Source organism: Elephas maximus, chromosome 16 (assembly GCF_024166365.1).
Source record: "Elephas maximus indicus isolate mEleMax1 chromosome 16, mEleMax1 primary haplotype, whole genome shotgun sequence".
NCBI classification, from domain to species: Eukaryota; Metazoa; Chordata; class Mammalia; order Proboscidea; family Elephantidae; genus Elephas; species Elephas maximus.
The window spans coordinates 20,111,464-20,126,761 of record NC_064834.1 but is presented as its reverse complement, the minus strand read 5'-3'; the positions used below and the strand labels follow the sequence as shown (position 1 = coordinate 20,126,761).

At 39.2% G+C, this 15,298-nt stretch overlaps 1 protein-coding gene across 3 annotated transcripts in view; it reads right to left on the bottom strand.

Annotated features, from left to right (window-relative positions):
* CTNNA3 (catenin alpha 3) overlaps nucleotides 1–15,298 on the bottom strand; it is a 1,852,175-nt gene that overhangs the window by 1,832,364 nt on the left and 4,513 nt on the right. For 2 of the 3 annotated variants that reach the window (XM_049856013.1, XM_049856014.1), the window contains exon 2: nucleotides 3,566–3,663. The exons of the other annotated variant lie outside the window; for it this stretch is intronic. The gene's annotated coding sequence lies outside the window, so the exon portion shown is untranslated. The remainder of the gene's footprint in view (nucleotides 1–3,565; nucleotides 3,664–15,298) is intronic. 3 annotated transcript variants of the gene reach the window in all.

The following is a 15,298-nucleotide window of genomic DNA, read 5'->3' as shown; positions in this document are numbered from 1 at the left end:
AATACATCATGCAGTTATCACCTGTTTGAAGAGTGGACTAAACATATAATGAATAAAAGGCTTATGAAGACGCTCAAAATGACACAAAAGCTTTTAGGTTGTGTTTGAGGGAATGACCAGAAAGGTATAACCCACCTACAGGCAGGTTTTATAGCATCAACAGTGACAGAGAAAAAGCAAAATGGCCATATTTTGACTCTGTTTTTATCTTCTCTACATTTTTTTTTTTTTTTACCAAAGAGGTTTTTAAAATGGAAAGATTGTGCCAACAATCTTGAGAGGAAATTGATAAGCAAGCAGAAGAAAAGATAGTAAGGGAATTCCTAACCGTTAAGATAAATGACTATTTCCAGGTGTATTCTTTTAAAGCACGTTTCTCATCCTCGGCACGACTGACACTTGGGCTAGATAATTCTTTGTTTTGGGGGACTGTCCTGTGCAGTTGTTCGTTGTTGGATACTTAGCAGCATCCCTGGCCTCTACCCACTAAATGCCCACTCCAGGATCCCACTTCAGCTGCTTCAACCAAGTATGTCTCCAGATACCGACCAATGTACCCGATGGTGCAAAGCTCCCTCAGTTGCAAACCACCAATTTACAGAGGACTGAAAAACTTCCTTAAGTTATTACAGAACTCTTGCTGGCATCTTTGAGCAATCATGGAAAATGAGACTGGTGACAGGAGATTGAGAACTGACAAACATTGCCCCATATATCAAAAAGGTAAGTTCTGATAATTAAAACCAGTGGATTTGATTTTGATCCCCAGAAAATTTTAATATCAAATACTATTCATTAGAAAAGAGAGCAACGATCTCACAATATCTTGGTATAGGTCCATTAAAAGCCACTCGTAATAAATTAATTTTCTTCTTTTTTTTCAGTATCATTGCTAGACCAGTAAAAGATCTTGGGAAAGCCACAGAGGGTAAACTGGTTTCACAAAAACATTTTTTGAATCCCTTGTGAAATCCTCTTTGACAAGATAAATGTGACCTGTTTCATACCATGTTGGCCAGTGTGTAACCAGTTATAATCTCTTTGAAAGAAAACCAAAACCAAACCCACTGTAGTCCAGTCAATTCCAACTCATGGAGGCCCCATGTAGAACCACAGAGCAGAACTGCTCCATAGGGTTTTCTTGTCTGTAATCTTTACGGAAAGGAGCCCTAGTAGCAGAGTGTTTAAACACTTCACTGCTAACCAAAAGGTCAGTGGTTGAAACCCATCAGCTGCTCTGTGGGAAAAAGTGTGGCAGTCTGCCTCCACAAAGATTGGTTGTTGTTAGGTGCTGTCCAGTTGGTTCCAACCCATAACGATCCTATGTACAACAGAACAAAACACTGCCTAGCCCTACACCATCTTCACAAGAATTGTTATGTTTCAGCCCATTGTTACAACCACTGTGTCAATGCATCTCATTGAGGGTCTTCCTTTTTTTCAATGACCCTCTACTTTACCGAGCATGATGTCCTTCTTCATGATGTCCCTCCCGATAACACATCCAAAGTATGTGAGCTGAAGTCTCATCATCCTCCCTTCCAAGGAGCACTCTGGCTGTATTTCTTCCAAGACAGACTTGTTCATTCTTCTGGCAGTCTATAGTATATTCAATATTCTCTGCCAACACCATAATTCAAAGGTATCAATTCTTCTTCAGTCTTCCCTATTCATTGTCCAAGTTTCACATATGTACGAGGTAATTGAAAATATCATGGCTTGGGTCAGGCACATCTTAAGTCCTCAACGTGACCCCTTTGCTTTTTAGCACTTTAAAGAGGTCTTTTACAGCAGATTTGCTCAATGCAATATACCGGTTGATTTCCTGACTGTTGTTTCCATGGGCATTGATTGTGGATACAAGTAAAATAAAATCCTTGATGATGTCAATCTTTTCTCCATTTATCATGATGTGGTTTATTGGTCCATTTGTGGAAATTTTTGTTTTATTTATCTTGAGGTGTAATCCATACTGAAGGCTGTAGACTTTGATTTTCATCAGTAAGTGCTTCAAGTCCTCTCTTCTCTTTCAGGAAGCAATGTTGTGTCGTCTGCATAGCACAGGTTCTTAATGAATCTTCTTCATACACTTCATGCTGTGTTCTTCTTCATATACTCCAGCTTCTCGGATTTTTTGCTCAGCATACAGATGGAATCAGTATGGTGAAAGGATACAACCCTGATGCACACCTTTCTTGATTTTAAACCATGCAGTATCTCCCTTGCTCTGTTCTAATGACTGCCTCTTGATCTATGTACAGGTTCCTCATGAGCACAATTAAGTGTTTTGAAGTTTCTATTGTTCACAATGTTATCCATAATTTGCTATGATCCACACAGCCAAATGCCTTTGCACAGTCAATAAAATACAGGTAAACATCTTTCTGGTATTCTCTGCTTTCAGCCAAGATCCATGTGACATCAGCAATGATACCCTTCATTTCATGTCCTCTTCTGAATACAGCTTGAATTTATGACAGTTCCTTGTCCATGTAATGCTGCAACTGTTCCTGAATGCTCTTCAGCAAAATTTCACTTCATGTGATATTAATGATATTGTTCAATAATTTCCGCATTCTGTTGGATGACTTTCTTTAGAATGGACACAAATATGGATTCTCTTGCACTCAGTTCGCCAAGCAGCTGCCTTCTAAATTTCTTGGCATAGACAAGTGAACACTTCCAGCACTCCATCCATTTGCTGAAACGTCTCAACTGGTATTCCATCAGTTCCTGGAACCTTGTTTTTCGCCAATGCCTTCAGTGCAGCTTGGACTTCTTTTTTCAATACCATCAGTATGATCGTATACTACCTCCTGAAATGGTTGAATATGGACCAGTTCTTTTTGGTACAGTGACTGTGTGTATTCCTTCCATCTGCTTTTGATGCTTCCTGCATCATTCAATATTTTGCCCATAGGATCCTCCAAAATTTTTTAATTTTTCCTTCAGTTCCTTCAGCTTAAGAAATGCTAAGCATGTTCTTTCCTTTTGGTTTTCTAACTCCAGGTCTTTCCACGTTTCATTATAATATTTTACTTTGTCTTCTTGAGCTGCCCTTTGGAAACCTTATGGGGCAGGTCCACTCTGTCTTATAGGGTGGCTATGAGTCAGGATCAACTCCACAGCAACGGGTTTGGTTTTGGTAATCTTTACAGAAGCAGATTGCCAGGCCTTTCTTCGACTGAGTGGGTTCAGACCGCCAACCTTTAGGTTAGAGGCTGATCACAAACCACTTGTACCGCTAGGGACCTCTGGCAATGTCCATAATTTTTTATATGCACATATTCTTACTAAGCAATGGCACTTCTAGGAATGTGAACATGTGAACAAAGATGCACATCAAGGATTGCAGTATTGTTTGTGGTAATAAAAGCTACAAACAACCTAAATGTGCATCAATACAGGACTAATCAAATAAATTGTGACTTTAACTATGACCAGAGGATTAAGAAAAGCCTTGAGAAATATATAGAATCCAATCATGTCATTGCCTAACAGTGTGATAAATATTAAAAATATTAGACAATCAGCATGTCTCAGGTACCAACCAATCAGAGCTTACCCTGGAGCTGGGCCTTGAAAGCTCCCTGTTGTACCAGGTGTTCACCCTTTAGTTGCTGAGTCAGAGGTTCCAGGCAGAGGCCTTGTGGGGGCGGGCCCCTGGTAGGAAGAGCAGTACAAAAACATTTCATACTTTAATAATTTGTATGGCCTTACTGGGGAATATGAGTCGTCAACAACAAATGGAAAAAATATTAAAATAATTCAGAACAGCATGGAACAATAAATCAGGTACATTCAACCAAGTGACAGCTATAATAAAGAATGAAGTAAATTTATATGTTCCGATTTGGAATGATACATTTTTTAAAATGCCATTTTTATAAGGGGATATGGTTATCCCCTGTAAAAATTTATACCAGAGGAAAACAGTTCGGCAGTTCCTCGACAAGTTAAATAGAATTACCACAAAAAAAAAACAAAAACTCACTGCTGTCAAGTCAATTCCGACTCATAGCGACCCTACAGAACACAGTGGAACGGTCACATAGAGTTTCCAAGGAGCACCTGATGGAGTCAAACTGGCAACCTGTTGGTTAGCAGCCGTAGCTATACCACTACCACCAGAGCTTCCATATGACCTAGCAAGTCCACTCCTAGGTACCCACCCAAAAGAACTGAAAGCAGGGCCTCAAACAAATACTTGTAAACCAATGTTCACGGCAGCATTACTCACAATAGCCGAAAGGTGGAAACAACCCAAGTGTCAATCAACAGATGAATGCACAAACAAAATATGGTATATACATACTGTTATGGATTGAATTGTGTCCCCCAAAAATGTGTGTCAACTTGGCTAGGCCATGATTCCCAGCATTGTGTGATTGTACACCATTTTGTCATCTGATGTGATTTTCCTATGTGTTGTAAATCCTGTCTCCATAATGTTAATTAGGCAGGACTCAATCCGCAAGATTAGGTTGTATCTTGAGTCAATCTCTTTTAAGATATAAAAGAGAGATGCAAGCAGAGAGACGGGGGAACTCATTACCACCACGCAAGAAGAGCCAGGAGCATGTGTGTTCTTTGGACCTGGGGTCCCTACGCTGAGAAGTTCCTAGAGCAGGGGAAGATTGTTGACGAGGACTCTCCCTGAGAGCTAACAGAGAGAGAAAGCCTTCCCCTGGAGCTGGCACCCTGAATTCAGACTTCTAGCCTCCTAGACTATTACAGAATAAATTTCTGTTTCTTAAGGCCATCCACTTGTGGTATCTGTTATAGCAGCACTAAGACATATACATTGGAATATTATTCAGCCATAAAAAGGAATAAAGTTATGATAAATGCTACAACATGAATGAACCTTAAAAACATTATGCTAATTGAAAAAAGTCAGACACAAAAGGCATATTGTATGATTCCGTTTGTATGAAATAATCCAGAACAGGCAAATCCATAGACGGAAAGCAGGTTAGTGGTTTCCAGGGAATGAGAGCAGAAGGGAATTGGGACTACCTACTAATAAGTACAGATTTCTTTTGGGGGTGATGGAAACGTTCTGGAACTAGATAATGGTTATGGTTGTATGATACTGTGAAATATTAAATGTCACCTGTGGAAATTTTCATTATGTGTATTTTACCACAATAAAAAATCAATTTATACCAGAAACGAGTAGTGGTTGCCTTCCAGGAAGAGGACCTGGGAACTGAAGGGTTGGAGTCTGGATGGGAGGAAGCTTTATTTTCATTGCATAGTCTTTGTTGCAGATACTATAGCTCTGCTAATTTAATACCCCTTCCAGCCCCAGACCAGTCTGCCTTCACCTACTATAAAGGCCGGGAAGCTAAAAAAAAAAAACTTTTCCCAGACCCCCATGCAGTAATATGACCCAGGCTCCGCCAAATAAAAACAACTTGGGTGAGATTTTTAAAAGACTGGAGGCATCTGATCCTTCCAGGAAAGCTATGGTAGGGCATCCAAAGTCCAGCCCTGAAAGCCCAGAATATGGAAGCTAGTACACCTGCTGGACTGTCCCAGGGGCATTTTTCCTGGCTGCATCATCTCTGGCTGTTTCCCTGACCCTCCTGGAAGGTCTATGAGCTACTCAAAGTCATTTATTAAACTCTTTCTGCTTAAACTAGCTAGAGCCGGACTCTTGGTTGAAAGAACCCTGGCTAAGGCACCCTCTCAATGTTTATATTTCTTACCATGTACAAACGTAACTTTTCCAGTTTAAAGAAGTTAATACTTATAAAAGATTAAAAAAAGACATTCATGCTAGATGGTGGTGGAGTTCCAGGAAGGCACACTTAGTTAAGGAGGCAAATCAGAACAAGCCAGCCCAGAGATCTGGGCCCCAAAAGCTCAGCTGAGAAACTCAGCAAAGACACAGAAGATCTAAATAGTACAATCAACTAACTTGACCTCATAGACATATATAGAGCATTTCACCCAACAGCAGCAAAGTACACATTCTTTACCAATGCTCATGGATTGTTCTCCAGAATAGATCACAGTTTAGGCCACAAAGCAAGCCTCAAAAAATTCAAAAACAAAGATATAATACAAAGCAGCTTCATTAATCACAACACTGTAAAAGTAGAAATCAATAATATGAGGAGCAAGGGAAAAAAGCTAATAAATGCAAACTAAATAACACTCTGCTTAAAAACTACTGGATAATAGAAGAAGTCAAAGATGGAATTTAAAAATTTCTAGAATCAAATAAGAACAAAACACAACGTACCAAAACCTTTGGGACAAGCAAAAGCAGTGCTCAGAGGTCAATTTATAGCAATAAACACACACATCAAAAAATAAGGACAAAAAAAAAAGCCCACCTGAACATCAGCTGAGTCTCAACCACCTGAAGCAGTTCTTAAAAACACAAATGCAGATCCAGGTCAATGGCACTCCTTCTTACAAATAATAACCAATTTTAAAAGACAATGGAAGAAAATATATAATTTACAATGTTGTTATTGTTAGGTGCCATCAAGTTGGTTTGGACTCATAGGGACCCTACAGGACAGAGTAAAATTACCCCACAGGATTTCCAAGGACCAGCAGGTAGATTTAAACTGCCTACCTCTTGGTTAGCAGCAGAGCTCTTAACCACTACACCACCAGGGCTCCAAAATTTATAATAGCAATCAAAATTTATAAAATACTGATGTGAAGACAACTTTAAAGCTCTACTGAGTGACATAAAAGAAAAACTAACAAAAAGACGATAGATAAGCAGATTAAAAATTACAAAGGTATTAATTCCCCTTAAATGAAAATACTCACTGGCTATTATGTGAACTTGGTAAAAGAATATACTGAAATTCATGTGAATATAAACATTACGTAATTATACCTAGGGAAATCCTGAACATCCAGAAAATAATGAGAGGCACTAACCCTTCTGTCATGGATTGAACTGTGCCCCCCGCCCAAATTTCGGTCAACTCGAGTAGGTCATGATTCCCAGTATTATATATTTGTCTACCATTTTGTCATCTGATGTGATTTCCCTATGTGTTATAAATTCTGGAAACCCTGGTGGCATAGTGGTTAAGTGCTATGGCTGCTAACCAAAGGGTCGGCAGTTCGAATCCACCAGACACTCCTTGGAAACTCTATGGTGCAGTTCTACTCTGTCCTATAGGGTCGCTATGAGTCAGAATCGACTCGACGGCACTGGGTTTCGTTTGGTTTGGTTTGTAAGTTCTATCACTATGATGTAATGAGATGGATTAGTGGCAGTTATGTTGATGAGATCTACAAGATTAGATAGCATCTTAGGGCAATCTCTTCTCAGATATAAAAGAGAGAAGTTAGCAGAGAGATAGGGGGACCTCATACCACCAAGAAAGCAATGCTGGGAGCAAAGCAAATCCTTTGGACCTGAGGTTCCTGTGCTGAGGTGCTTCCAGACCAAAGAAAGACTGATGACAAGGAACTTCCTCCGGAGCTGAGAGAGAGAGAAAGCCTTCCCCTGGACCCGGCACCCTGAATTAGGACTTCTAGCCTACTGGACTGTGAGAGAATAAACTTCTCTTTGCCAAAGCAATCCACTTGTGGGATATTTGTTATAGCAACACTAGATGACTAAGACAGCTTCCAAGCACCAAAACATATTGTGAAATGAATTTATTTAAAAAGTAGAGATTAGAGAAAAATTAAATACAAATTATTAATGGAACAGGAGAGAGAACTGAGACATAGACTCCAATATAAATCTAGTTTGAAATAAAAGTGGCATTTCAAATTAGCACTAAAAAATTATTTTAAAAAAGAATCATATCAGAGTACTATGAAAAACTGTACTCAAACAAATTTGAAAACCTAGAAGAAATGGATGAATTCCTAGAAACACATTACCTACCTAAAGTAACAAAAACAGAGGTAGAACAACTAAATAGACCCATAACAAAAGAAGAGATTGAAAAGGTAATCAAAAAACTCCCAACAAAAAAAAGCCCTGGTCTGGACGGCTTCACTGCAGAATTTTACAAAACATTCAGAGAAGAGTTAACACCGCTACTACTAAAGGTATTTCAGACCATAGAAAAGGATGGAATACTACCCAACTCATTCTATGAAGCCACCATATCCCTGATACCAAAACCAGGCAAGACACCACAAGAAAAGAAAATTATAGTCCTATAGAATCTACTCGACGACACTGGGTTTTTTGTGGGTATCCATCATGAAAGTAGATGCAAAAATCCTCGACAAAATTCTAGCCAATAGAATTCAACAACTTATCAAAAAAATAATTCACCATGACCAAGTGGGATTCATACCAGGTATGGAGGGATGTTTCAGCCTTAGAAAAACAATTAACGTAATCTACCACATAAATAAAACAAAAGACAAGAATCACATGATCTTATCAATTGGTGCACAAAAGGCATTTGACAAAGTTCAACACTCATTCATGATAAAAACTCTCAGCAAAATAGGAATAGAAGGAAAATTTCTCAACATAATAAAGGGCATTTATACAAAGCCAACGGCCAACATCACCCTAAATGGAGAGGGCCTGAAAGCATTCCCACTGATATCAGGAACCAGACAAGGATGCCCTTTATCACCACTCTTATTCAACATTGTGCTGGAGGTCCTAGGCAGAGCAATTAGGCTAGATAAAGAAATAAAGGTCATCCAGATGGCAAGGAAGAAGTAAAAGTACCTCTATTTGCAGATGACATGATCTTATACACAGAAAACCCTAAGGAATCCTCCAGAAACTACTGAAACTAATACAAGATTTCAGCAGAGTATCGGGATACAAGATGAACATATAAAAATCAGTTGGATTCCTCTACACCAACAAAAAGAGCATCAAAGAGGAAATCACCAAATCAGTGTCATTTACAGTAGCTCCCAAGAAGATAAAATACTTAAGAATAAATCTTACCAGAGATGTAGAAGACTTACACAAACAAAACTACAGTACACTTCCACAAGAAACCAAAAGAGACTTACATAAGTGGAAAAACATACCTTGCTCGTGGATAGGAAGACTTAGCATAGTAAAAATGTCTATTCTACCAAAAGCCATCTATACATTTAGTGCAATTTTGATCCACATCCCAATGGCATCCTTTAAAGAGATGGAAAAACAAATCACCAACTTCATATGGAAGGAAAATAGGCCCCAGATAAATAAGACATTACTGAAAAAGAAGAACAAATTGGGAGGCCTTGCTCTACCTGATTTTAGAACCTATTATACCTCCACAGTAGTCAAAACAGCCTGGTGTTGGTACAACAACAGATACATAGACCAATGGAACAGAATTGAGAATCCAGACATAAATCCATCCACATATGAGCAGTTGATATTTGACAAAGGCCTCAAAACAGTTAAATGGGGAAAAGACAGTCTTTTTAACAAATGGTGCTGGCATAACTAGATATCCATCTGCAAAAAAATGAAACAAGACCCATACCTCACTCCATGCACAAAACTAACTCAAAATGGATCAAAGACCTAAATATAAAATCTAAAACGATAAAGATCATGGAAGAAAAAATAGGGGCAACGTTAGGAGCCCTAATACATGGCATAAACAGTATACAAAACATTATTAAGAATGCAGAAGAAAAACTAGATAACTGGGAGCTCCTAAAAATCAAACACCTATACTCATTCAAAGACTTCACCAAAAGAGTAAAAAGACTACCTACAGACTGGGAAAAAGTTTTTAGCTATGACATTTCTGATCAGCGCCTGATCTCTAAAATCTACATGATACTCCAAGAACTCAACTGCAAAAAGACAAATAACCCAATTAAAAAATAGGCAAAAGATATGAATAGATACTTCACTAAAGAAGACATTCGGGTAGCTAACAGATACATGAGGAAATGTTCACCGTCATTAGCCATTAGAGAAATGCAGATCAAAACTACAATGAGATTTCATCTCACTCCAGCAAGGCTGCATTAATCCAAAAAACACAAAATAATAAATGTTGGAGAGGCTGTGGAGAGCCTGGAACACTTATACACTGCTGGTGGGAATGTCAAATGGTACAACCACTTTGGAAATCGATTTGGTGTTTCCTTAAAAAGCTAGAAATAGAACTACCATACAATCCAGCAATCCCACTCCTTGGAATATATCCTAGAGAAATAAGAGCCTTTACACGAACAGATATATGCACACCCATGTTTATTACAGCACTGTTTACAATAGCAAAAAGATGGAAGCAACCAAGGTCTCCATTAACGGATGAATGGATAAATAAATTATGGTATATTCACACAATGGAACACTATGCATCGATAAAGAACAGTGAGGAATCTGTGAAACATTTCATAACATGGAGGAACCTGGAAGGCATTATGCTGAGTGAAATTACTTAGTTGCAAAAGGACAAATATTGTATAAGATTATAAGAACTTGAGAAACAGTTTAAACTGAGAAGAAAACATGGTTACGAGGGGTGGGGAGGGAGGGAGCGTGGGAGAGGGGCATTCACTAATTAGATAGTAGATAGGAACTACTTTAGGTGAAGGGAAAGACAGCACACAATACAGGGGAGGTCAGCACAACTGGACTAAACTAAAAGCAAAGAAGTTTCCTAAATAAACCAAGTGCTTCGAAGGCCACAGTAGCAGGGGCAGGGGTCTGAGGACCATGGTTTCAGGGGACATCTAAGTCAACTGGCATAATACAATCTATTAAGAAAACATTCTGCATCCTACTTTGAAGAGTGGCGTCTGGGGTCTTAAACGCTAGCAAGCAGCCATCTAAGATGCATCATTTGGTCTCAACCCACCTGGATCAAAGGAGAATGAAGAACACCAAGGACACAAGGCAATTACAAGCCCAAGAGACAGAAAGGGACACATGAACCAGAGACTACATCATCCTGAGACCAGAAGAACTAGATGGTGCCCGGCTACAACCGATGACTGCCCTGACAGGGAACACAACAGAGAACTCCTGAGGGAGTAGGAGAACAGTGGGATGCAGACCCCAAATTCTCATAAGACCAGACTTAATGGTCTGACTGAGACTGGAAGGACCCCAGTGGTCATGGCCCCCAGACCTTCTGTTGGCCCAGGACAGGAACCATTCCCGAAGCCAACTCTTCAGACATGGATTGGACTGGACAATGGGTTGGAGAGGGATGCTGGTAAGGAGTGAGCTTCTTGGATCAGGTGGACACTTGAGACTATGTTGGCAACTCCTGCCTGGAGGGGAGATGAGAGGGTGGAAGGGGTTAGAAGCTGGTGAAATGGACACGAAAAGAGAGAGTGGAGGGAGAGAGCAGGCTGTCTCATTAGGGGGAGAGTAATTGGGAGTGTGTAGCAAGGTATATATGGGTTTTTGTGTGAGAGACTGACTTAATTTGTAAACTTTCACTGAAAGCACATTAAAAATTATAAAAAATAGTATTTTTAAATAAGACATAAAGATTTGGCTGAGGGGGGAATAAAACCAGGTCCCAGTCTCACTTCTTTGCCCAAAATAAATTCCAGATGTAGAAAATATTTAAGGTGCTGGAGAAAGTATAAGTAAATTTCCTTACAACTGAAGTAGAAAGGAGTTCCTAAGCAAGACATAAAACCCAGAAATCACAAAGGAAAAGATTTTAAAAATTTGAATCTAGAGAGAATTATCTTCCATATAATTTAAAAATAAAACATAAAAAGTCAAAAAATACAACCTAAGTGCCCGTCGACAGATGAATAAACAAATTTTGGTAAATACAGACAATGGAATACTACGCAATGATAAAGGCCAATGATGAATCTGTGAAACATCTTACAACATGGATAAATCTGGAGGGTATTATGCTGAGTGAAATAAGTCAATCACAAAAGGACAAATATTGAATGAGACCACTATTATAAAAACCCAAGAAAAGGTTTACACTCAGAAAAAAAATCTCTGATGGTTATGAGAGAGGGGGAGGAAAGGGGAGGGGAAATCACTTACTAGATAGTAGACAAGTGTTAACTTTGGTGAAAGAAAAGACAACAAACAATATAGGGGAGGTCAGCACAATTTGACCAAAATCATAGAAGCTTCTTAGACACATCCAAACACCTTGAGGAACTGAGTTACTGGGGGTTGAGGGCTGGGGACTTTGGTCTCAGGGGACATCTAGGTCAAAAGGCATAACATATTTCGTAAAGAAAATGTTCTTCATCCTGCTTTGTTGAGTAGCGTCTGTGGTCCTAAAAGCTAAGGTACATCTACTGGCTGTAGCATGTTCAACGCAAAGGAAAATGAAGAAAACCAAAGACACAAGGCAACTATTAGTTCAGAGGGTTAATGGACCCACATTAGCCACGGCCTCCACCAGCCTGAGCCCAGAAGAAATAGATGGTACCCAGCTACCACCACCATCTACTCTGACAGGGATCACAATAAAACAAGTAGGAGAAAAATGTAGAATAAGATTCAAACTCACGTACACAAAAAAATAAAAAAACACTAGACTTACTGATCTGACAGAGACTGGAGGAACCCCTGAGACTATGGCCCCTGGACACCTTGCTAATTCAGAACTGAAACCACTTCTCAAGTTTACCTTTCAGCCAAAGATTAGATAAGCCTGTAAAACAAGCAATAACACACCTGAGAAATATGCTTCTTAGTTCAATCAAGAGACCAAATGGGCAACACCTACCCAAAAGCAAAGACGAGAAGGCGGGAAGGGACAGGAAAACTGGGTGAATGGACACTGAGAATCCAGAGTGGAAAGAGAAATGGGGAGAGTGCTAACACATTGTGGGGATTGTAACTAACGTCACACAACAATTTATTTACAAAATGTCTGAATGAAAAACTAATTTGCACTAAAAACTTTTACCTAAAACACAATAATTTTTTTTTAATGAAATTAGGGGAAAATATTTGCAACACAATAAACAGACAAAAAATAAATAGTAATTCTGGAGAAAAACAGTAAATTTGAAGAGAAAGAGCAACTTATTAGAAAAATTGGGCAAAGGATATGAAAAGGCAATTTACAGAAAAAGAAATACCATGGACTAATTAACAAATACTTAGAAGTTGTTAACCTTACTCATAATTAAAAAAAGGCAAATCAAAACAACGAGGTACCATTTCAGTTCTCAGACTGGCAAAAGTGAAAATGTTTGATATGGTATCATCAGTGTTGGTGAGGACTGGGGAAATGAGTTCTCCGTCATAGACTGCTGGGGGGTATAACTGATAGGAACTTTTTGAAAGGAAATATGGCAACAGCTCTGGTGGTGCAGTAGTTAAGAGCTAAGGCTAAGGCTACTAACCAAAAGGTCAGCAGTTTGAATTCACCAGCTGCCTTGGAAACCCTATGAGGGTGGCTATGAGTGGGAACCAACTTGAAGGCAATGGGTTTGGGTTTGGGTTTTTTTATTATTCCTATTTCCAGTTTTTGTTTTGTTTTGTTTTGGGGGGGGGGTTATTTCCAGTTAATGGTAATACTTAGTAAATTTTATTAAATTTTAAAATGAACATTCCCTTTGATCCAGCAATTCTATTTCCATGAGTTTATCCTAGAGGTATACTTACAAAAGTACAGCAAGATACTGAACAAGAATATTCATTATAGCATAGCAATTTTTTTTTTAATGAAAACAACAAATATATCCATCAATTCAGAAGGGGCTAAATAAATTATGCCACATCCATATAGTAAAACACCATCAAGCTGTTGAAAAGGATGAGGTAGATTTATATGGATTGCTCTGCAAATATCTTAACTAAATATAACTGTCCCAAGGAGGGGGAAAACTCAAGAAGAAGATCTTTATGCCCTTTTTTTCCTTGACCTAAATTGGGGTTCTGTAAAGGATGGATGGATATTTCGTAGGCAACCATTAGTGTCTATTTCAGATTAGTTAAAACTAGAATTCCTTTTTTATCCTATGGTGAGAAAATAGGAACTGCAGAATCTAACGGAAAACCAAGTAAATCCTGCAAATTCCCATATAAACATGACCTGTAAAAACCAGTTCTGGACTAAGATGACCTAGACCTATTCTGGAAGATCAGAGAGAAGTTGGTTTTATGTCCTACTTTCCCTGTACTCCCATCACAAAATACACACACTTGAAAGTATGCACCATGAGAGCAAGGACTTTATCTGGTTCACTTATATCTATCCCCAGCGTCAGTAACAATGTCTGACACTTAGAAAATTGCCTAGAATGAATGAGTGAATTCAAAGTCAATACTATAGCTGATTCAGTGCACCCCTTTAGCAATTCTGCCTCTCATTCATTCCATGAGCTCCTTCCTTAATAAGCTAACTCAGGGCCTCTTTGCACTGATAACACCTCCAGAGGCCTCATCAACTGAGACCTAGTCATTCATTATTTCCCAGTTCAGTGTGTACACCCACTCCAACCCCCTACCCCTACCCCCCACATATCGGTGAAGGCGATCAACGCCTCTAAGATGTACATCAGGGTTGTATCCTTTCACCATACTTACTCAATCTGTATGTTGAGCAAATAATCTGAGCAGCTGGACTATACAAAGAAGAACGCGGTATCAGGACTGGAGGAAGACATATTAACAACCTGCAATATGCAGATGACACAACCTTGCTTGCTAAAAGGGAAAAGGACTTGACGTACTTAATGATGAAGATCAAAGACTACAGCCTTCAGTATGGATTGCACCTCAACATAAAGAAAACAAAAATCCTCACAACTGGACTAATAAGCAAAAACATGATAAACGGAGAAAAGACTGAAGTTGTCAAGGATTTCATTTTTACTTGGATCCACAATCAACACCCATGGAAGGAGCAGTCAAAAAAAATCAAATGACGTATTGTGTTGGGCAAATCTGCTGCAAAAGACCGCTTTAAAGGGTTGAAAAGCAAGGATGTCACTTCAAGGACTAAGGTATGCCTGACCCAAGCCATGGTATTTTCAATCACCTCATACACATGGGAAACCTGGACAATGAATAAGGAACACCAAAGAAGAACTGACGCCTTTCAATTACGGTATTAGTGAAGAATATGAAGTATACCATGGGCTGCCAGAAGAACAAACAAATCTGCCTTGGAACAAGTACAGCCAGCGGGCTTCTTAGAAGCAAGGTTGGCCAGACTTCGTCTCATGTACTTTGGACACGGTGGCAGGAGGGACCAGTCCCTGGAAAAGGACATCATCTTGGTAAAGTCCAGAGTCAGCAAAAAAGAGGAAGACCCACAATGCGATGGACTGACACAGTGACTATAACAATGGGCTCAACCATGGCAAGGATTGTGGGGGTAGTGCAGGACCAGTCAGTGTTTCGTTCTGTTGAACACTGGGT